At 52.9% G+C, this 23155-nt stretch overlaps 3 non-coding genes across 3 annotated transcripts; 2 read left to right on the top strand and 1 right to left on the bottom strand.

Annotated features, from left to right (window-relative positions):
• Positions 1 to 1882: 1882 nt before the first annotated feature.
• TRNAS-AGA (transfer RNA serine (anticodon AGA)) lies at positions 1883 to 1964 on the bottom strand. Its single transcript has one exon. It is a non-coding gene; the product is annotated as a tRNA-Ser (tRNA).
• Positions 1965 to 9021: 7057 nt separating this feature from the next.
• Positions 9022 to 9103, top strand: TRNAS-AGA (transfer RNA serine (anticodon AGA)). Its single transcript has one exon. It is a non-coding gene; the product is annotated as a tRNA-Ser (tRNA).
• A 10544-nt stretch (positions 9104 to 19647) lies between these two features.
• On the top strand, positions 19648 to 19719 carry TRNAQ-CUG (transfer RNA glutamine (anticodon CUG)). Its single transcript has one exon. It is a non-coding gene; the product is annotated as a tRNA-Gln (tRNA).
• Positions 19720 to 23155: the final 3436 nt, after the last annotated feature.

Here is a 23155-nt window from a genome sequence, read left to right as displayed (position 1 = left end):
CTTCACCTTGTGCTTTTCCTCGGAGCATGCACAGATTCTCTTAGCCAATTTCTTGAACAACAAGAGTGGTCCCAGCCGGTTTACCACCTCTATCTTATCTAAAAGCACTAGCTTATTAGTTTCTACTGTCCATATATAGTCTACAAAGACTCAACTTGTTAGAACACATCTGCTTTCCAAGGACATGTCTCTTATTTTTTCCGAACATAGTAGTTCTTGGTAAGTTTCCACAGAAAACTGCTTTGTTTTGATGAACACAGTAGCCCTTGGTAAGCTTCCACAGAACAGTCAGGGCAAGCAGGATTATTAAGCAATATTCAGAAATTGTTATAAGTTGCTATAGGTAAATAAGTTGCAAAGCAGGTGATCATTTCCTTGTATCAACAGGCAAGATCTCAAATCCATGAGGAATCTTTCCTTCCTTGTTATCAATGGCCCTGTGCTTGCAGGCTCTCTTTGGAGATGAGCAGCTGTATTGGGTTTATGTGGCAAAGTTTTGGTAACAGGGGTGCTGCAGGTATGGCTTCTATGAGAATATGCCAGAAGCTTCCCCCATTTCTGACAGAGCCAATGCCAGCTGATTCCAAGACCAACCCACCGCTGGACAAAGCTGAGCCAATCAGCAGTGGTGGTAGTGCCTCTGTGGCAACATATTTAAGAAGGGGGAAAAGCTGCTGCACAACATCAGCTGGAAGAGAGGAGTAAGAATATGTGAGAGAAACAACTCTGCAGACACCAAGGTCAGTGAAGAAGGAGGGGGAGGAGGTGGCTCCAGTCACCCTTGCAGTCCATGGTGAAGACCATGGTGAGGCAGGCTGTCCTTCTGCAGCACATGGATGTCCACAGTGGAGTGGATGTCATTTGCAGCCTGTGGAGAACGCCAAGCCAAAGCAGGTGGATGTGCCCAAAGGAAGCTGTGACCCCAGGGGAAGTGCATGCTGGAGTAGGTTCCTGGCAGGACCTCTGAGCCCATGGAGAGAGGAGCCCATGCTGGAGCTGGTTTTCTGGCAGGACTTGTGACCCTGTGGAGGATCCGCACTGGAGCAGTCTGTTCCTGAAGGAGTGCACTCCATGGAAAGGACCCACGTGGGAGCAGTTCATGAAGAAGTGCAGCCCATGGGAAGGACCCACACTGGATAAGTTCATGGTCCTCGTAGCTGGGACCCCATGCTGGAGCAGGGGAAGAAAGTGAGGAGGAAGGAGCAGCACAGGCAACGTGTGATGAACTGACCACAACCCCTACTCCATATCCCCCTCTGCTGCTTGGGAGGAGGAGGCAGAGAAATCAGGAGCGAAGTTGAGCCCAGGAAGAAGGGAAGGGTGGCGGGAAGGTGTTTTAAGATTTGTTTTTATTTCTCATGATCCTACTCTGGTGTGATTGGTAGTAAATTACATTTATTTCCCCAGGTGGAGTCTGTTTTTCCCGTGGTCTTAAGTGGTGAACATGCTTCCTGTCCTTATCTCGACCCACAAACCTTTTGTTACATTTTCACTCCCCCTGTCCAGTGGAGGAGGGGGAGTGACAGAGCAGCCTGGTGGGCACCTGGCAGCCAGCCAAGATCAACCCACCAGAGCAGCTGTAGTTTCAGGTGTAGGGAAGAGAAGCTGGTGGGGATGTGCTGCTTGGGATGTGTGGTAAAGGTCAGGTTCTTAAGTTCTGCTCAAGAACCAACAAGAGTGGACCTCTTACTGCCCCCTTTTGTCTTCATTGAACTTGCCTATCTTGTAAATAGGAGAAGAATTCCCCATGCCTGCAGGCATTTCTGGAGGGAGGCAAGAACCAGCATGGTTGGCACAGGGGTGCCCAAATCCAGGCACCTGGAGTCCCACGGCTGCAGCGTGGGGCCAACTGCAGGCAGCCCAAAAGGAGACTGCAACACCCCGTAGTTGGCAGGATTCGAACCTGCGCGGGGAAACCCCAATGGATTTCTAGTCCATCGCCTTGACCACTCGGCCACAACTACCTGCTCCAGCCCTCTCTGCCCTGCTGATCACATGCCCTGTGTACTGACACCCGGCTCCCTGGGAGATTCAGGGCAATGCTCCAGTTGAACATTTGCAGCTGGGACCTGCACTGAGCATGACAGGCACCTGGTGCCAGACTTCCAGAGGCCTTGAGAGGCAAGAGCCCAAGGGCTACAGCTGCAGCTCCCAGAGCCTTGTCCTCATCCGGCCATCAGTGACATGCTGCCCCGGGGGGATGGTTTCACTCCCCAGATGGCATCTCTGCTGCTTCCAGGGGAGAAGGGAAGGCAGCTGTGTGGAGACAACCAGGCATGGTGGCAGTTGTGGGGTGGGCTATTAGCCCCCGCTTTGCTTCTTAAACTTAGCTGAGGGGGACTCCAAGCCTGCTGAGAGCAGTAGGGTGGGGACATTGCTGCAGGGAAGATGGTGACCTCCCGGCAGCACCTCCAGCCTCACGGAGACGCAGGGTGGGGTCAACCCTTGATCAAAGACCACGACTGCTGTGCACGTTCTTGGTGTGTAGGGGTGGTAGAGTTCTATGGAAAGCGCAAGGTAGAGCCTGGCTGAGGAAAAGTGTGGAGGGGCAAAGTGAGAATAAATGGGAGGTGTGGATGACTTGGAGGGACACAGGAGACAGCTTGTGTCGGTGGAATAGGTTTGTCTGGATGGTTTTGCCAGCTCTGGCAAGCATTGTGCAATGCCTGAGCATGGACCAAAATACCAAACGGCCTGCAAAACCTATCACTCTCCATCACTAGATGAAAATAGCTCTGATTCCCTTTTGGCTCTGCAGCAGTACTATTATGGCAAATGGCACTGAGCAGTTGGTTCCCTGCTGGACCTCCTCTTTGAGAACAAAGAAGCACTGGTGGATGATGTGGCGGTTGGAGGCCGACTAGGGCACAGTGATCATGAAATGATAGAGTTCTCTATTCTTAGAGAGGCCAGGAGAGGGGGCAGCAGAACTGACATCCTGGACTTCCAAAGGGCTGACTTTGTCTTGTTTAAGCAACTGCTTCACAGAATCCCTTGTGAGATGGTCCTGAGGGGCATAGGGGTCCAGGAAGGCTGGACATTCTTTAAGAAGGAGGTCTTAATGGCTCAGGAGCAGGCTGTCTCCAGTGGCTGTAAGACAAGTCGGCAGCAGAGAAGACCACCCTGGCTAAACAGGGAGCTTTTGCTGCAACTCGGGGAGAAAAGGAGAGTTTACAGCCTTTAGAAGAAGGGGCTAGCAACTCACAGTGATTACAAAGAGGCTGTGAGGCTATGCAGGGTGGAAATCAGGACGTCTAATGCCCAGCTGGAAATTGCCCTGGCTTCAGCAATCAAGGATAACAAGAAATGTTTCTGTAAGTATGTCAACAGCAAAAGAAAGACTAGGGAGAGTCTCCATCCCCTGCTAGATGAAGGAGGAAACATAGTGATGAGTGATGAGGAAAAGGCTGAGGTGCTTAATGCCTTCTTCGCCTCAGTCTTTAATAACAAGACTAGTTGCACTGAGGCAATCCAGCCTCCTCAGCCAGAAGACAGAGGCTGGGAGAACGACCCCCCCGCAATCCAGGAGACAGTCAGTGACCTACTGCATCACATAGACATACACAAGTCTATGGGACCAGATGGGATACACCCGAGGGTGCTGAAGGAGCTGGCTGGGGTGCTCGCCAAGCCGCTTTCCATCCTTTCCCAGCAGTCCTGGATGACCGGGGATGTCCCGACAGATTGGAAATTGGCCAATATGACACCCATCTATAAGAAGGTTCAGAAGGATGATCCGGGAAATTACAGGCCTGTCAGCTTGACGTCGGTGCCCAGGAAGCTGATGGAGCAGCTCATCCTGAGTACCATCATACAACACGTGCGGGACAACCAGATGATCAGGCCCAGTCAGCATGGGTTTATGAAAGGCAGGTCCTGAATGAAAAACCGGATCTCCTTCTATGACAGGGCGACCTGCTTATTGGATGAGGGAAAGGCTGTGGATGTTGTCTACCTTGACATTAATAAGGACTTTCCCACAACATTCTCCATCCTGAGTGTCCAGCTGTGCTGCACAAAGTCTTTAATGAGAAGGAAGAAACGCAGTGGCACAGAACAGAGACCAAGAAACACATCTGCAGGGTTCAGGGAGGCACAGAGAATGACCCATTTCCCAAGGACAAGCTCCACACAAAGCACTTGCTTTTTCCCATTCTGCTCTACCTGGTGGCTATGCCAACTCACCCAGAACAATACCTAATTCTGGCACCCTCCTCCCAGCAGCAGGAGGTTCAGCAATACAGAAGAGAATGAGCCTGAGAGGGGGTTCTTTCAAGCAGAAGGGAATCAATGGGGCTCAGCTGCAGGGAGGCCTGCCTAGCAGAATTTGCACCTGCAGCAGATGGTCTCTAACCAAGTGCACCCAGTGCCATCTTTAACATGACTATGTTGGTTCCAGACATTACGGTATGATCAGGCTTTCCACAGGTGCTTTAAACCCACTGTGCTGGGTCCTATCCCTACGTGGGTCAGCACTCCTGCGCTGCACAACTTGGAGAGCATGATGAGTGCCGTGAGAGCTGTAGGCACACTGTGTGTTTCTAAGAAGTGATTTCTGAGACACATGTTCAACCCAGTCTGTTTGTGCTGGGATAATTACATCAATCTTCCTCCCTGCTCTTGTACCAGGAAATGCAGCAGAAGGTCCTGTTGGAATCAGCAGGCAGTTAGGCACATCTCTGCTGCAGTCCTTCCAATCCAGCCTTAACGCAGGATGTCACGCTGTTGTGCGTGTTAGCAAGATCACCTGCAGGCCCTTTCTCCACATGGAGCTAGAAATGGAGGTGGAGGGCAGCAAAGTGTATCTGCAGAGAGAGCTGAGGAAATGATTGACAGGTTGATCCTGGGGTCTGTGTTTCCTGCCTGCTCTGTGTTTCAGGTTTGCCTCCCTCACCGAGAGATGTCTTGCTGCAGACCCTGTCCCCCACGCCCCTGCGGTGCCTCTGGCCCAACCCCACTGGCAAGCAGCTGCACTGAGCCCTGTGTCGCCCGCTGCGCTGACTCGACGGTGTTCATCGAGGCCTCCCCGGTGGTGGTGACCCTGCCGGGCCCCATCCTCACCTCTTTCCCCCAGAGCACAGCCGTGGGATCCTCTCTGTCAGCTGCTGTTGGGAGCTCCCTCAGCTCCGGGGGGGTTCCCATCTCTTCTGGGGGCTCCCTTGGCCTGGGAGGGTCAGGGCTGTGTCTGCCTCCCCCCTGCTGCAGTATGAACTGCTGAATGCGGCAGGTCATCCCCTTTGGAGCAGGATGGAAGACAGGGACTGTGCAGCAGTGGGGGCATGGCCCTGGCTTGCAGATGGACTGGGTGTCCTCACCTCACCTGGCAGGAGGGATCTGTGCCCACTTCTCCTCACTGCACGGCAGGCCTCGTCATGTCTCCTCTGGCTCTGCTTTGCTTTCAAAGTCAGGTTTATGCCTCCTTTCCTTTTGATGATGCACCTTGGTACTCACAGGTGTTTTGGAAGAAAAAAACACGTAAGCTGCTCAGCAGGAAAGCATGGCTGCCTACATCCAAGCATGCAGTCAAGCACAAAGCTAGCAGCATCTCTCTTTGGTCTCACGGATGATGTATTTCTCTTCTCAATGCTGTGCCACCAAAACCTCTCAGCACCCCTTGTGCTCGAGGTACATGAACTCTGGATCAGGTAGAAGTATTCCCCTAACTGAATGCTGTTGCTTCTGCCTTCTCTCTTGGTCTAATCTGCTCCCAGCAGCAAGCAGAAAGACTTCTGCAAGATTTCCTTCCTCTGCAGGGACCTGGACATCTGCATGCCAAGTGCCCGTATGAGGACTCCGTGGGTGCCCTTCTGTGGCCCATTCCCACTTCTGCACATCTAGGGACTCTGTCAGCCCTGCCAAAGGGACACTGAGGTGATCAAGGACTTGGTTCAGCTGCCATATAAGAACAGGCTGGGAGAGCTGGGGTTGGTTAGCCTGGGGAAGGGAATGCTGAGGTGGCATCTTATGCATCTTTTCATACACTTGGGATGGGAGGGTGGAGAGGTGGATTAAAGAATAGAGAGCCATCCTCTTGTCAGTGGTGCCCAGTGGGCAAGAAGTGATTGACAGAGGTGCAAGTACAAGAAAAGCCACACACAGTAACCCTGTTTTACTGTGAGTGTGGTCAAAGACCAGTGTCCCAATTGGTCAAATGTGAATGTTAATACAGACCTTTTGGTAGGTCCTCTCAGCTGCTGTTTGCAAACGCCGTGTGAAAAAGAGCCATTGCAATTCTCGCTTTCATTGGTGGTATGGGAATAAATGCCAGGGGAAGTATATGGAGTGGAAAGGAGGAAAGCACTGGCTTTTAGCTCTGGATGTAGACAGTGTGACTGCCAAATGAGGTCAGGGTGGTGTCATGGTCCACTCAGTGGACTCGTGATGGTTTGTTTACTATGATCTCAAAAGCGCAAAATTAAGGCAACCAACACCAAAGGGGATTGCATCAATCAAACAGTGAAACTTTATTGTGTTGCCTGTGAAGCGGCACGTGATAGATGGGTGAAAGAAAGGGGAAAAGTAAAGTTAAGTTTAGAGAGAAGAGAAGGAGAGGTTATAGCTACCACCGCTGATCTCAAGACATCCCGGGTCCAGCCAGCGCTCCGTCGTCCGTCATCGTGATCCTTGGTGGGGAAACTTCAAATTTTCGTTGTCCAGAAGTCAGCTTTTATGCTTAGTGACACACCTTACTCCTCCTCTGCCTCAGGGATCTCCACCCTTCTCGAGCGAGGCTGCTATGCATGCACGAGAGGAGTGTCCAAGGCGTGGTTGTTCTTAGAGGTGGATAGCCTTCAACCAGCAGGTGTGTTTTGGTATTATAATGAAGCGAAGTTCGTCTAAAGTTCATGATTTATTCATAGATGTTATGGCAACAGTTGTGATCCATCTTTTTTGACAGTAGCTATGCGGTCATCTCTAACGGCTCCGGTTAGGCTCAGGTACCGAAAAATAGCACAGCACTCTTTGTACCACACGGTTCAGTATTCAGGAGGCTTTGCACCACATTCCACTCCTGGGATCGGCAACTGTATACCAAACAGGCCGTTGTTGGCTACCTTACTGTCCATGTCCCTGATGATAATGTTGAGATAATGCTGATCTTCTGACCTACTCTTACAGGTGGGCATTTCAGTAGGGAACTGAGCATGCACAGTCATGATTCCCCTCTTTGTAACTCCACCTACTGGTAACACTGCTGATGACAGAGTGGGAGTCTGTAAATACTGTGCTAACACAAACTCCACATAAAACCCCACTGCCCAGAATGTTTTTGAATTATCAACACAGCAAAGAACATGGCTTTTTTTCCTTTAAGCAACCCTGGAATGAGAGACTTGAGAAGCTTTGTGCACCGTGGGCTCAGAGGCCATAAGCTGCAAGAGTGATGAGGGTGTCTCAGTTTTTAGTTACTAGGAACATCGTTACATCAATTTCCACTAATCTTCAGGAAGTCTCTGCAGTGCTGGAGCCTGGAGAGGGTAGGTCAGTGTCTCCAGGGTGATTTCAGCTCAGACAAACAGGTCTTTGAGCCATTATATAAAGAACAAGCCTCATACCACAACACATCCAGATTGCACCTGGCCTCAGTGTTTCTTGATGACACCCTAGGCATTATGGCTCTTAATTTGTACCTGGCAGTGGCAGCATGCTTGTCCTGCCAGTTGCAGCTAGCACCACCAGCAGTTCCAGGACAAAAAGGGCTCTCTCCTGGCTCCTGTAACAGGATCACTGTCAGAAGCATAGCCTGGAGCCCTCCCAGCAGGCAGAAAGCACTGGTCTCAGCTGTTCTCAAGGCTGCAGGGAAGCGAGGGCCGTGGCTTGAAACCCCAGGGGAAAGCTGGGTGGTTTCTGAGCAGAAGAGCCTGCCCGCAGAAGATGTGAAGGCACCCATCCTGGAGCCAGGCTGAAGAGCCGTTTGCCAGCATTGGCCAGGAATCATGAAGACGGGTCAACTGCTTGGAAGGCAGCTGTGCTCAGCACTATTCCACCAGCACACCTGTGGGCAGCGTTGCCTCCTGCTCCTCCACTTCAGAGCCTGGACGGCCTCCTGCTCCTCCACTTCACAGACTGGCCGGCTTCCTCCCTCCAGCCGCCTGCACACACCGTTCCTCAAGCCGCTCCTCGTGCTCGCCATCTCCACTGCAACCACCTCCCACCCTTGCCCTGCATGCAGACAGGCACTGCCACATGTACCACCTCCATACCATCTACTCAGCGCCACTCTCCTCCTCCAGAGCCAAAAGGGAATCAGAGCTATTTTCATCTAGTGATGGAAATGATCGGTTTTGCAGGCCGTTTGGTATTTTGGTCCATGCTCAGGCATTGCACAGTGCTTGCCAGAGCTGGCAAAACCACCCAGACAAACCTATTCCACCGACACAAGCTGTCTCCTGTCTCCCTCCAAGTCATCCACACCTCCCATTTATTCTCACTTTGCCCCTCCACACTTTTCCTCAGCCAGGCTCTACCTTGCGCTTTCCATAGAACTCTACCACCCCTACACACCAAGAACGTGCACAGCAGTCGTGGTCTTTGATCAAGGTTTGACCCCACCCTGCGTCTCCGTGAGGCTGGAGGTGCTGCCGGGAGGTCACCATCTTCCCTGCAGCAATGTCCCCACCCTACTGCTCTCAGCAGGCTTGGAGTCCCCCTCAGCTAAGTTTAAGAAGCAAAGCGGGGGCTAATAGCCCACCCCACAACTGCCACCATGCCTGGTTGTCTCCACACAGCTGCCTTCCCTTCTCCCCTGGAAGCAGCAGAGATGCCATCTGGGGAGTGAAACCATCCCCCCGGGGCAGCATGTCACTGATGGCCGGATGAGGACAAGGCTCTGGGAGCTGCAGCTGTAGCCCTTGGGCTCTTGCCTCTCAAGGCCTCTGGAAGTCTGGCACCAGGTGCCTGTCATGCTCAGTGCAGGTCCCAGCTGCAAATGTTCAACTGGAGCATTGCCCTGAATCTCCCAGGGAGCCGGGTGTCAGTACACAGGGCATGTGATCAGCAGGGCAGAGAGGGCTGGAGCAGGTAGTTGTGGCCGAGTGGTCAAGGCGATGGACTAGAAATCCATTGGGGTTTCCCCGCGCAGGTTCGAATCCTGCCAACTACGGGGTGTTGCAGTCTCCTTTTGGGCTGCCTGCAGTTGGCCCCACGCTGCAGCCGTGGGACTCCAGGTGCCTGGATTTGGGCACCCCTGTGCCAACCATGCTGGTTCTTGCCTCCCTCCAGAAATGCCTGCAGGCATGGGGAATTCTTCTCCTATTTACAAGATAGGCAAGTTCAATGAAGACAAAAGGGGGCAGTAAGAGGTCCACTCTTGTTGGTTCTTGAGCAGAACTTAAGAACCTGACCTTTACCACACATCCCAAGCAGCACATCCCCACCAGCTTCTCTTCCCTACACCTGAAACTACAGCTGCTCTGGTGGGTTGATCTTGGCTGGCTGCCAGGTGCCCACCAGGCTGCTCTGTCACTCCCCCTCCTCCACTGGACAGGGGGAGTGAAAATGTAACAAAAGGTTTGTGGGTCGAGATAAGGACAGGAAGCATGTTCACCACTTAAGACCACGGGAAAAACAGACTCCACCTGGGGAAATAAATGTAATTTACTACCAATCACACCAGAGTAGGATCATGAGAAATAAAAACAAATCTTAAAACACCTTCCCGCCACCCTTCCCTTCTTCCTGGGCTCAACTTCGCTCCTGATTTCTCTGCCTCCTCCTCCCAAGCAGCAGAGGGGGATATGGAGTAGGGGTTGTGGTCAGTTCATCACACGTTGCCTGTGCTGCTCCTTCCTCCTCACTTTCTTCCCCTGCTCCAGCATGGGGTCCCAGCTACGAGGACCATGAACTTATCCAGTGTGGGTCCTTCCCATGGGCTGCACTTCTTCATGAACTGCTCCCACGTGGGTCCTTTCCATGGAGTGCACTCCTTCAGGAACAGACTGCTCCAGTGCGGATCCTCCACAGGGTCACAAGTCCTGCCAGAAAACCAGCTCCAGCATGGGCTCCTCTCTCCATGGGCTCAGAGGTCCTGCCAGGAACCTACTCCAGCATGCACTTCCCCTGGGGTCACAGCTTCCTTTGGGCACATCCACCTGCTTTGGCTTGGCGTTCTCCACAGGCTGCAGATGACATCCACTCCACTGTGGACATCCATGTGCTGCAGAAGGACAGCCTGCCTCACCATGGTCTTCACCATGGACTGCAAGGGTGACTGGAGCCACCTCCTCCCCCTCCTTCTTCACTGACCTTGGTGTCTGCAGAGTTGTTTCTCTCACATATTCTTACTCCTCTCTTCCAGCTGATGTTGTGCAGCAGCTTTTCCCCCTTCTTAAATATGTTGCCACAGAGGCACTACCACCACTGCTGATTGGCTCAGCTTTGTCCAGCGGTGGGTTGGTCTTGGAATCAGCTGGCATTGGCTCTGTCAGAAATGGGGGAAGCTTCTGGCATATTCTCATAGAAGCCATACCTGCAGCACCCCTGTTACCAAAACTTTGCCACATAAACCCAATACAGCTGCTCATCTCCAAAGAGAGCCTGCAAGCACAGGGCCATTGATAACAAGGAAGGAAAGATTCCTCATGGATTTGAGATCTTGCCTGTTGATACAAGGAAATGATCACCTGCTTTGCAACTTATTTACCTATAGCAACTTATAACAATTTCTGAATATTGCTTAATAATCCTGCTTGCCCTGACTGTTCTGTGGAAGCTTACCAAGGGCTACTGTGTTCATCAAAACAAAGCAGTTTTCTGTGGAAACTTACCAAGAACTACTATGTTCGGAAAAAATAAGAGACATGTCCTTGGAAAGCAGATGTGTTCTAACAAGTTGAGTCTTTGTAGACTATATATGGACAGTAGAAACTAATAAGCTAGTGCTTTTAGATAAGATAGAGGTGGTAAACCGGCTGGGACCACTCTTGTTGTTCAAGAAATTGGCTAAGAGAATCTGTGCATGCTCCGAGGAAAAGCACAAGGTGAAGAAGACTGTGAGTCTTCCTCCAAAAGACCCCCGAAGACGACCACCAGGAGGCAATGTGCAGGTGCAAAGAGAACATAAACTGCTGACACCAGCCTCTAGAGCTAACCCAGCCTCACTTATGCATATGTCTATTTGTATTATGTAATCCAATGAATATGTATATCCACACTCTATAAGTTTCTGGTAAAATGTGCTGTTGGGGTGCAAGCTTTGGGGAGAAATCCCCTTGCACCCCGGTGCCGGAATAAACATACCTGCTTTATAACTCTCCCCGAGTTGCAGAGTTTGTTTCCACGCATCACTGTGGTCCTGGGGGTATTCTGCCTGCTCATCCCCAGCCCTTGCACATATGGACACCTTTTTCCAGGGGGCTTTCCCAAATTTGGCTTAAGGATGAGATGATGAGGGCTGGGTCTCTCCTGTCTACTCCTCTTCTGGAAAAGACATGAGAGTGTAGAAGAGGACATGGTGGTGACTGGCATCAGGAGACCACCCCCTGCCATCAGAGACCCTGATGGGTTTACACTCTCACAGTCCCTGAGAGGAAGAGGGACTGCTGTTACCCTGCCTGGATGGTGCAGCATCTTAAGGACAAGGGAAACCCTGAGGAGCACATGCAGAAAAGAGCTCAGAGGATTAGGAGACACATCCCATTGCTGGTGCATGCCACTGGGTGTGGGGGAAGCAGTGCAAGGGAAAAAGAATGTCAGAGACAAGTTGACACCATGGATGAAGAAGGAAAGGGGCAGTGGAGAGGGCATGTGGAGCTGATCAAGGGACCACTTGATCTGCAGTCAAATTCTCTGTCTTGAGCAGTAGCCCCTGTAGCAGGCAGGTGGAGCCATGCTCACCACACTCCCTTCTTCACCCGCATGCCAGCGATCTACATCCCGTTTTTGCTTTTGTCTCCTCTCTCTGGTTTCTGCATGCTCTGGCCTGTGGATGGGACAGGGAACCAGCAGACAGCACAAACATGCAGGCCTCAACACTGCCACCTCGTTCATCCTACTTCCCAACAGGTTCTACCAGATAATCCAGTCCAGAGCCTTCCTGGAACATCTCACAGGATCTAAGTTTGGTGAGCACTCAGTCCTGCTGGTCCAGCCCTGCCCTGGGGTGAGCGGGAGCCACTTCCACCCTGAGCAGTGTTGGGCAGAACAGGCGTGGCACCGGGCACAGAGAGGAGGGTTTTCTCTGTCTCTCTGGCACCCTGCGAGGTGAGAGGGGCAGCCCTGGGCTGTTGGGGAGCAGCAAGGGCAGGGCTGCGCCAGGAGGGAGGACAAGCCAGGAGCTCTGGGGGAGCACAGCACAGCACAGCACAGCATGGGCAGGGCAAGGTCCTTGCAGCCGCTGTGAAAGGCAAGGCCCTAACTGCTATAGAACTTGCTTAGAGAAATGAACACTGCCTAGGACTAAGAGCTTTTACCTCAGGGTCACCTGAAGATCTACCTTAAATCAGCTCTCACTGGATGAGAACTACAAGTACAGGTGATAAAACAATAGAAGATTGTCTTTCAAAAAAACTGCAAGCATATAACCACGGGCAGAACAGCAACAGACCAGAATCTAGTATAAAACCGCTACACCTGGAATGGACATGGGCTCAGAACAATGAAGATTGACACCCCACTGACCATACGTCCACAAGAGCTGCCTGGGAGAAGCACGTACTTCTTACATTGTTGATAGCAACTAATTAGCCCATCCTTAACATAAGTAATTTGATTGGTTGACATAACTGTATTGTAAACATATGTAAACCCTGCTTTCCTCTGTATTGTAAACATATATAAACAGTGCTTTCCTCTATATTGGTGTCCTCCACGCATTAGGCTAGGGCAGCACTATGTGCACCGCTAAAATAGGAGAATTAATTCCCTTGGCGATTCCATGCTAAGCATCCTTGTCTCCCTCCTTGGCCAACAAAGAACAGATGTTTGTGCCGGGCAAAGCCCTGCAGCACCCTGGAAGCTTGATTTCAGGGCAGGGTTACAGCCCTCATGAGCTCATTGTGGAGAAGCTCCTCTCCATCCTGCAAAGCAACAAGGCTGCCCTGTTGCTCCGGAGTTTCCTTCAACTCCTCCAGAGCCAGCTCAGGTGGCCAAAGAGGAAGTCCCCATCCAGGGTCATGGACAGGAGATGTGGGGAGAAGGGCAAGAGAAGGGCCTTGCGCTTCCCTTCCCAGGCCCACTGCCAGTGAGGTTTCCAGGGAGACATTTATGCAGCCTGGGCAAGGGCATGGGATAGAGGAAGGGAAGGAGGCATGAGTGCTGGCAGTACCAGGGAGCGTCAAGCTGTAGGAGGTCCCAGCTGGAATACTGGGTGGAGCAGAGTAGCGCAGTGGAAGCATGCCGGGCCCATAACCCAGAGGTCGATGGATCAGAACCTCCTCTGTTAATTGCTTTTTTCTATGCTCCTGACAGCTGCCGCCTCTCCCAGTAAGTTTTAATCCACACTTCTCTATCAGTCTGGGCACCCATGGCCATGGCCCTCCTGCTCCCTCAGTTCCTTCTGACACCTTCTTTCTCCTTTGCCTTCTTAGGAGACAGCACTCCCAAAGTGTCCCTCAGCAAGGCAGATGGGTGGGTGTGGAAGTGGCTGTCCTGGGGACACAGGTATGTTTCTCCCTTCCCACCACAAATCTCAATCACAACTTCCCAGTCGCAAGCAAGGACCTCCAGGAATCTGCAGGTGGGGAGGAGCACAAGGCTGCTGCTACTTTGGGAAACACCACTGTGATCCACTTGAACACCTGGGGACTTTCTTCGTCCTAGTGTGTTTGCTGCCGTGCCCACCCGCAGGTCCATCCAGGAGCAGGGCTGAGCAGGTATTCCCAATGGGCACTGCGTTGTCTCCATGTGGCTAGGTGTTGGTGTGGAGGGGAGAGGAGGTGCTGCGGGGCGGCCTCTGTGGGAAGAGCTAAGGGGCTGCCCTGTGCCAGACACAGTTGGTTCCAGCTGCCTCCAACACTGACCCAGCTGTGAAGTTTCTGGCATGGGCAGCACCCGTGATGGAGCTCCAGGATGAGTTGCTCCTTCCCTTTCCAGGCCATCACCTTGCAATTGCAATGACCCTTCAAATACATTCAGGCATGGCCTCTTCCAGAATTCCTCCTTGTCTGAGTGTTTCCATGGTCCGGCAGCAGGAACATGGCATGAGTATCGGCAAGGGAGCTCCCTGATACCGGAGTACCTGATAGGCCAGAAGCCATAAGACAGCTTGGGTGTTGACTGTGAGGTCACCTCTGGCTCTGCAGGCGATGGGCCATCCCCAGGAATACCGCTTGTGCTAGGTGCTTGTCTTCATTCCACAGTGGCTACCACTGCATGGTATATCTTTTTATACTCAAACACTTCTTGGTCCAAAGGAAGCAGACAGCCCATCAGAGGGGGAATGACACTGCCAAAAGTTGTCTCTTCCCTGAGGGGGCTTTCTGGCCTGATGTGCATCTGGGTACACGGGTAGGGTGGCTGGTACTGACAGACAACCGCAGGTCTGCCTGAGAGCAGATGGGCATGAGGGGGTCAAGAAATGGCTTTCAGCCAGTCACCGAGCAGTAGGGAAACATCTTGGTTGTGATGTTTAATAAGAAAATGGCAGCTGAATGAAAATGGTGCCCTCCATGTATGTAGGGGAAGGTATGCTGTGGTCAGATGTCCTTCGTCATTCACAAGGGCTGCCACGGGGATTCACCAAAGCCATCATTCACTGCCAAAACCAGTAGCAGCACAAGGCAGATTTTAGCCCAGGAACAGATAATGGATAGAGTCCTGCAGAACAAATTGCTCACGGGAATGCAGCATGGAGTGTGGCAGTTGCTCATATCCAACCAAGTTCTATAGACCAAGAAATCTGTCCTAGAAATGCTCCACCTGGCCTATCTCCACACTATACAATAGGAATAGGAATAATAATCATTACCTTAGCATTGGCTGCTTTTCACTCACCGACTGCTGAGCTGATACTAGAGAAGTGTACCAGATATGGACATGTCCCTTGCCTAAGAAGAAACCCAGGCAGGTTGCTGTGCCTTTTGAATTGAACCAAAGGGCACACCATGCAAGCCCATGTTAGCCCAGGACAGAGTGAATGTGTCTTGGGCTGGGCCAGGTGGAGACCTGTGTTATGCCCTATGGTATTCCCAATGGCCACTGTATTGGCTACGTATGGCAAGGCTTTGGTAGTGGAGGGGTTAGGGGGTGCTGCACGCTGGCCTCTGTCAGACGAGGTAAGGGGCTGCTGGGTGTGCCAAACAGCCAGTTCCAGCTCCACAGTGGACCCACCATACGACAAGCTGAGCCATCAGCAAAGTTTGTGGCCCCTCTGTGTAAACATATTCTAGAAAGGGCAGAAAACACCAGACAGAGAGAGTAGGAAGGAACAAAAAGAGTGGGAAAGAGCAGAGGGAAGACAGACGCATCCCGCCTGGGCAGGTAAAGGAGTCTGGTGTGAAGGAACAAACTTGAGAGTGGGACAGGGGAGAGGAAAGAAGGTCTCTGTATGTTTGTGTTATTGTTTCTCACTACGTGAATCTGGTTTTACTGGCAAAAGGTGATTTTATCCCAAGTCAAGTCCGGTTGGCCCACAACAGCTTCTGCTAAGCCATGTCCTTGTGTTTATCTTGACCCATGAGCTTTCTCATCCAGTTTTCAGTGAAGGTGGGGAATGGGGTGAGCAGCTGGGTGGGTGTTTGTCTGTGCGTATACCACCACAGGTACATACACACAAACACACAGACACTTGTGTAGTACATGCACATGGGGCACACGTATGGCTGCAGATGGGAAGAGGCACCCACAGAAGCACCACCAGGCCTCATACAGGCATGAACAAGAGAGTGGGCCCTTTTCTTTCCCTCCAGCTGCTTAGGGCTGGAAATCAGTGCTGGATACAGACCCATGTCTTAAGATCCCTCAAACCCTGGGCCATACCATAGGTCTCTGCAGAGTCCATGCCCCGAGCACAGTTCCCAGTTGTCCAGTGTCCTGCTCCCACCCTCGGCAGCCCCTGATGCTGAGCTCCCCTAGTCACCTAGTGCAGCTTGAGGTTCCCTAGCCAACATCTCACACACTCAGAAAACACCCAGTGCCAAGTAGTTTGAGGTTGTCTGTGTGAGGAGGGGCCTGGCAGGAGGAGGCCGGCCAGGCTGGGAAGTGGAGGAGCAGGAGGCAGAACGGCCCCAGGAGCATTGGTGGTAGAGTGGTGACCATAGCTGCCTTCTGAGCAGTTCACCTGGATACAGTTGCTGACCGGTATAGACAAACCTTTCTTCGGCTGCTCTCCACAAGTGCCTTGCCTCTCCTGCCCCAAAACCCCAGCTTCCCTCAGCAATTTCAGCTCCCATAGGGCAGTCTAGCCACTCCCCTAGACTTCCCCCACAGCCTTGACTCATGGCCAGGCCTCTGGGCACCCCCTAGACCAGCACACACAGGCCTGCCTTGGCAAAAGCAAACTGTGGGGGCTGTTTGGACCGTTCAGAGACTCTGGGGAGTGTTGAAGCACTGGAGCAGGTGCCCAGAGACCTTTGGAATTGTCCGTGACTGGGTATCACACTCAAGTTTCAAGCTTTTGGGCTAGCCCTGCTTTGAGCAGGCATTTGGGCTAGTGACCTCCTGAGATGCCTTGCAGTCTAGCTCCTTCCATGAAGCACCAAGGCCCAGAGAGAGATTTGCCTTCCTTCCTCTGCACCATGGGCAGTAAGTGAGACTCTTCCCCACAGGAACTGGAGCTCAGCCATTGCTCAGCACTTGGCACCTCTCCTGTCCTTTCTCATTGACTCTCCAGCCCCTTTCCCACACACTGACTCCTTGAGAGCAGCACAGCATTGGCCCAGGACCTGCTGTGGCAGAGCCCTCCTTGCCCAGCCTTCCTGGCCCTGAACAGGGAAGAAGGAAGCACCCTTGTTGTGCCAGGAACCATCCAGGAGGCAGCCCCCACAAAATCCTCTCTCACTGCTTTCACTTCACCCTCCGACAGCCCTTCTGGTCCTCCTGCTTCAATAGGCTCACAACAGCTGATCAGTGCCTTGTCCTTTCATGTCCTAAAGCACCTTGGGGACAGACATTTCACAGCTCCTCTGGACCCCTGTTCCCATGCTCAGGCACCCTCAGGGCGATCATTTTTCTTCACGTAGCAAGTTACAAACTGCCTGTTCAATTTCTGACTCTCATTCTCCAGCCATCACAGTAGTATCCTTGTAGGCTCTGGGAGGCTCCTATCAGATCCCCACTAAGCATTTTCTTCTCCCAGCTAAGCAAGCCTCTTGTCCTCAGCCCCTCCTCACAAGGCCAGGTCTATCCTAGGGCAGCTCCACTGAACTTGCTCCACTTTATCAGCACCTTTACTTGGTTCCCCAGGGAGACCTTCTTCCCCTTTTCTGGAGACTGGGGTAACTTTTCCCTCTCTTTAGTCATCAGGGAGCTACCCTGCCCTCTGATCCCCGAGCTGAAGAGCCCCTGAGATGCATCCTTCCCTCTTTCAGACTCTGTGGCACAGTCTATGGCTGCCAGTCCAGGAGGTGGCATTGAGCAGCAGGGTTTCAACCCAGCAAGTTTCCCTGAACTGGCAGCTCCTCACCACCAAATGCAACCAGCAACCAGTGGGAAGAGGGGCAGGTGGGAGTAAAGGTCCACCCCTATGAAGCCAACAGGGACATCACAGGCTCTGGGACATTTCTCTCCAACGCTTCTGACTGGACAGGGAAACCCCACACCATTCCACCACAGGCTGCATGAGCACTGATGGCATTTTTCAGAAGGACCGCAGTCAGGACACTTATCAGGAGGAGGGGACATGCACAAGGTGGTACGAGAGCATGCCCGAGCACATCATGATTGAGGGAGGTGCTGAATGATCTGGGTTTGTTCAGCCTGGAGAAGAGAAAGTGAGGGGGCTTCCGCTGTGTGAAGGTGGCTCTCTGGCTTTCCAAGGCCTGCCCTCAGCCAGAAAGACCTCGGGAGTGCAGGACCCAGGAGTGGCCTGGCCTCCTATGTGAGCTGGTGGGGCCTGAGCTGCAGCTCCCAGGGGCTGGGGATCTCTGGGAGATCTCTGGCTGCCCACTGAAGCCTGTAAGGGGGACACGGAAAGTCCTACCTGCAGTGTCCTACAGGGAGGAGCGGCATTGAAGGCTGCAGTGGGAGGAACATTTGCCATGCCCACGGGGAAGCAAACAGGTTGGGGACCACAGCAGCCCCACCCCAGCAAGCCATGCTGCCAGGAGGGAAACCAAGGACAAAATGGCCTGAGCAGGGAAGCTGCCTGCACTGGCCCACACAACCCACTGGCCCAGAATCCTTTCTCCCTGAGTGCTGGGCGAGACTAGCAGAGCCCCAGGAAAACCTTCCATTGCTTGGGGAAACACTGTCTCAGCCCCAAAAGATACATCCCTCCTCCTGCTGCGGCAGAGCATCTGCATGGGGTAGGGCTGTCCAGCCCTGCTCTTGCTGCTCCCAGACACTCCTCCCACACTGCTCAGTCCTGCAGACCACAGGGATGGATGAGGAAAGCCCTCAGCAATGCTGCTTCTCCGGGACATGCTTTCAGAGTTGTGACTCTGTAGAGATTTAAGCCTTCTCCAGCAACTAGGTGTTTCTCATGCGCCCTCTGAATATAACCTGCCAGTTGATGTCTTAGGCTTGGGCATGGCAGCGTGGTCTGTCTTGTGGGTTCAGAAGTACCAGATGCCAGCCCAGTGCTTTGGACAGTGCAAAGGTACCAGGAGGTTGTGTCCTCAGTGTCCCAGGCTAAGTCTGAGATCCGATAGAGTGTCCCCGCATGTCTTTCCTCCTGTCTGACTGCTGGGAGGAAGGGTCCTGCTCTCAACACACAGACTCAAACCACGGCAGAAGGAGGATCGCACCAGTGCAGCTTTACCCGGATGTGTGCATGGACCCTTCTGGGGCAGACAGTGTGCTGGTGCCAGGGCATGAGGGAAAGTGCAATGTACTGAGTCTGGAGCAGCCTCTGGAGGGAAAATGATGTTCTCACTGAGGGAGAGGCCACTTTGGTGCACAAGGGGAGAGCATGTCCTGGACGAAAGGACCTGGGTTTGAAGTCAACCAAGACTGTCCCAGCAGAGGAAGGCAGTCCAGCTCGTGCAATCCTTAACAAGCTACTATGGGTCCTCCTCCTGCCAGCTCTTCCCTCTGCTGAACCTCATCCCCTGCCCTCTCGCTTGGTTGCCTTGTTCAGCAAGGTCAGGAGCTCAGTTAGGACAGCAACCAAGAGTAAGGATATCTGGTTAATGGCTGCTTAGTATGAGTTACAAGGTGAGAAACAGGAGAGCTAGTAAGTTACACAGGCAGATTGACAGACCGTCCACCACGGGGGTGAAGAGAGTCAGCAGCAGAGACCGCAAATGCAAGGATTGAACCACCGATTGCTGGGCCATGAAAATACCCTGTGAGGTGCAAGCTTGAAGAAGTTCTACTGGAAACTTCATAACTGGATCTAATTAGGCAAAATCAAGATTCTCAGAGGTTACCAGCCTGAGTCTTGTATGAGAGGGCATGCCAAGCTTGCGCAAAGAGCTCTGCCACTCCCTTGAAAGGCCCTGTGAGACCGTACTTTGTGATGGCCAGGGAGATGGAGAGAGTGGCAGGTTCAGCCAGGAGTATAAGGCTCAGTGATGGTGGGCTCAGGGGAAGGGCAGCATCTGTGCAAGAGGTCCCATGGTGTAATGGTGAGCACTCTGGACTCTGAATCCAGCGATCTGAGTTCAAATCTCAGTGGGACCTCAACCTTTTGGCTCCCTCAAGCTTTTCCTCAGCATGCTTACAGCTTAAGAAAGGCTTAACAGCCTTTCTGTTGGGTCAATTCTTTATAATGCACTCTGATCTTCCTTCCTTTCCTGTGCTCCCAGCCCTGGGACTGACATCAGTGCCCCTTCTCCTACCCTTTGACCACCAAACCTCTGCAGCTTTCCTGAGCACTGGTCCCCAGCCCACCGCTGCTCCTGGCTGAGGGCATCCAGCAGAGCCTCACCCAATCACACAACACCTGAGCTGGAGATGATGCAGTCCAAGCCCGGCACAAAGCAGAGTCAAGTAGAGGAGGCAATTCAGGGCCTTGTCTAGTTGGATATTAGACATCTCCAAACATGGAGACTATACAATAGTCCCTGGGCAACACCTTTCCCACGTTTGACCACTCTCAGACTAAGACAGGGTTACTGTGTGTAGCTTTACTTGTATTTCCAACCTTGTCCACTGCTTTGTGATCTCTCCAATTCCTGGAGAACTTTCTGTCTCTATTTTGCCTGCTTGTTTATTTATGTTGCTCTGGTATCGGCCCAAGGAGATCCACTGACAACTAACAGTACCCCAAGAATGGAGAGAGATTTGTGTCATGGGAGAGAGGAGGTTCTACCATTTCCTTGCAGAGGTCGTGGCCAATTGAGGAAGGATGAGAACAAACCACCACGGGTCTCCAGCTGCGTTGCACAAAGTTTTTAATGAGAAGGAGGAAATGCAGTGGCACAGAACAGAGACCAAGAAACACATCTGCAGGGTTCAGGGAGGCACAGAGAATGGCCCGTTTCCCAAGGACAAGCTCCACACAAAGCGCTTGCCTTTTCCCATTCTGCTCTACCTTCTGGCCATCCCAGACCACCAAGAGCAGTCCCTAACTCCGGCACCATCCCCCCAGCAGCAGGAAGTTCAGCAAAGCAGAAGAGAACGAGCCCTTTCTCGAGGAGCTCAGAGTAGAAGGACAACCAGAGGAGAAAAAAAGAGGCCTGCTGTGCAGTGAGAATTAGGCACAGGTCCCTCCTGCCAGGTGAGGTGAGGACACCTAGCCCATCTGCAAGCCATGGCCACGATCCTGCTGCTGAAAGGTCCCTGTCTTCCAGCCTGCTCCAAAGAGGATGACCTGCCGCATTCAGCAGTTCATACTGCAGAAGGGGGGAGGCAGACACAGCCCTGACCCTCCCAGGCCAAGGGAGCCCCCAGAAGAGATGGGAACCCCCCCGGAGCTGAGGGAGCTCCCAACAGCAGCCGACAGAGAGGATCCCACGGCTGTGCTCTGGGGGAAAGAGGTGAGGATGGGGCCCGGCAGGGTCACCACCACCGGGGAGGCCTCGATGAACACCGTCGAGTCAGCACAGCGGGCGACACTGGGCTCAGTGCAGCTGCTTGCCAGTGGGGTTGGGCCAGAGGCACCGCAGGGGCGTGGGGGACAGGGTCTGCAGCAAGACATCTCTCGGTGAGGGAGGCAAACCTGAAACACAGAGCAGGCAGGAAACACAGACACCAAGATCAACCTGTCAATCATTTCCTCAGCTCTCTCTGCAGATACACTTTGCTGCCCTCCACCTCCATTTCTAGCTCCATGTGGAGAAAGGGCCTGCAGGTGATCTTGCTAACACGCACAACAGCGTGACATCCTGCGTTAAGGCTGGATTGGAAGGACTGCAGCAGAGATGTGCCTAACTGCCTGCTGATTCCAACAGGACCTTCTGCTGCATTTCCCGGTACAAGAGCAGGGAGGAAGATTGATGTAATTATCCCAGCACAAACAGGTGCCTCGGAAAACACCTCTTAGAAACACACAGTGTGCCTACAGCTCCCACGACCCTCATCGTGCCCTCCGAGTTGCACGGTACAGGAAGGCTGGCCCACGTAGGGATAGGACCCAGCACAGTGGGTTTGAAGCACCCGTGGAAACACTGATCACAGCCCACCTCCAGAACGCGCAGTGCTGATCTTGAAGGCACTGGATGCACCTGGCCGTTTGGATAGAGACCATCTGCTGCAGGTGCAAATTCTGGTGGGCAGGCCTCCCTGCAGCTGAGCCCCATTGATTCCCTTCTGCTTGGAAGAACCCCCTCTTCCCAGCCCTCCCCAGCCACCTCCGCCAAAAGGGAAAGAGGTGACAGCCCTTCAACTGTTCTATTGCAGGCCCAGGCCGAGGCAGCCCAAGTGTCAACCTGAGCAGCCACCATGACAGCAGTTCAGCCCACAGAGAGAGAGATGCAGCAGACTCAGGCTTACCTCGTTCCTCGAGGAAAGAGAGGCAAGAGAGGAGGATGCAGAGCCTGGAGCAGCGCAGGCTTTTATGCTGTGTCCCCGAGCCCCGTGGGGCCACAAACATTCCTTGCTCATGAAGCATCTGAACACCTAGCAGTTGTCGCTTGCCGAGGACTCGCTGGTGATTCAGCCCTTGCCTCTTTCATCTGAAATGTTGTGCTCCCGCTTCACACCACTGAACATCGAAACGATTCATCTGTGTCCCAGCTTCCTAAGTCCAATCAACTCAGTGGTCTCAGGCTAGTGTAGAAGGGGATTTGAAGTGGGTTTGCATGATACAGATTGCCTTTGTCACTTTGCCTTCTTCATGGCGAGCATGGCCACCAGTCACAGTGAAATTCAGCTTTGAGGGACACCTCAAGTCAAGTGCTGTCAGTGCAGGCACTCCGCTTAACCCTGAGAGACATTTCCCCCCACGGGTCATGTAGACACACTGTGAGTAAGTTCAGGCAGCAGGGCAAGATGGCACAATCCCCTATGGTGGGAGAAGAGACTCATCTCACCAGGGGTGAGGCAAAGCTCAACTCAACGGCAAAGTCTGTTGTGGGCTGGAAGGATGTCCCCTGTGGGCAGGACTGATGGCCGTGAGGACCTTGCTTACGCTCATCAGGCTCTGCCACAGACTGGTGATGTGAGCAAAGCCGTGCCCACGTCCTTCCCTGAAGGAGACCCACACCCAAATTGACCTGTTCTGCTCAGGGAGTTCATCCCAGAGGCCAGAGGCCACCATGACCTGCTTTTGAGGGGAGGCTCAGGGCACGGAGCCAAGAGCTCCTGGCCCTTTACCCTGGGTCAGGGATGGGGTGGCCCATTCCATGCATTTCCGATTTCAAAGGGACATTGGATCAGTCTCCCAGAGCACTGGGAGTCATCGTGATGTGGAAGAGTCAGGAAAAACCCTGAGCTCCTGGCAAACATGAGTCACCCTGCTGTGGACTTCAGTGGACACGGTGGCCTGGTTCCCATGCGTGCCAGGGATACCAGAGCTCATAGCCCCAAAGTGCCGCCTTCCTCAAGGGTATTTCCACACATTTTAGCACCATTCCTGAATCCACTGGTGCTTCTCTGCAATCTCCTGCATTTGCTGTCTTCCATGGCATGGTGGCTTTTGGTGGCTGCTCAGGGGCTCGTGTGACGCAGTGTCCCC

Source organism: Strix uralensis, chromosome 11 (assembly GCF_047716275.1).
Source record: "Strix uralensis isolate ZFMK-TIS-50842 chromosome 11, bStrUra1, whole genome shotgun sequence".
Classification (NCBI taxonomy): Eukaryota; Metazoa; Chordata; class Aves; order Strigiformes; family Strigidae; genus Strix; species Strix uralensis.
This window is presented reverse-complemented; position numbering and strand designations above follow the sequence as displayed.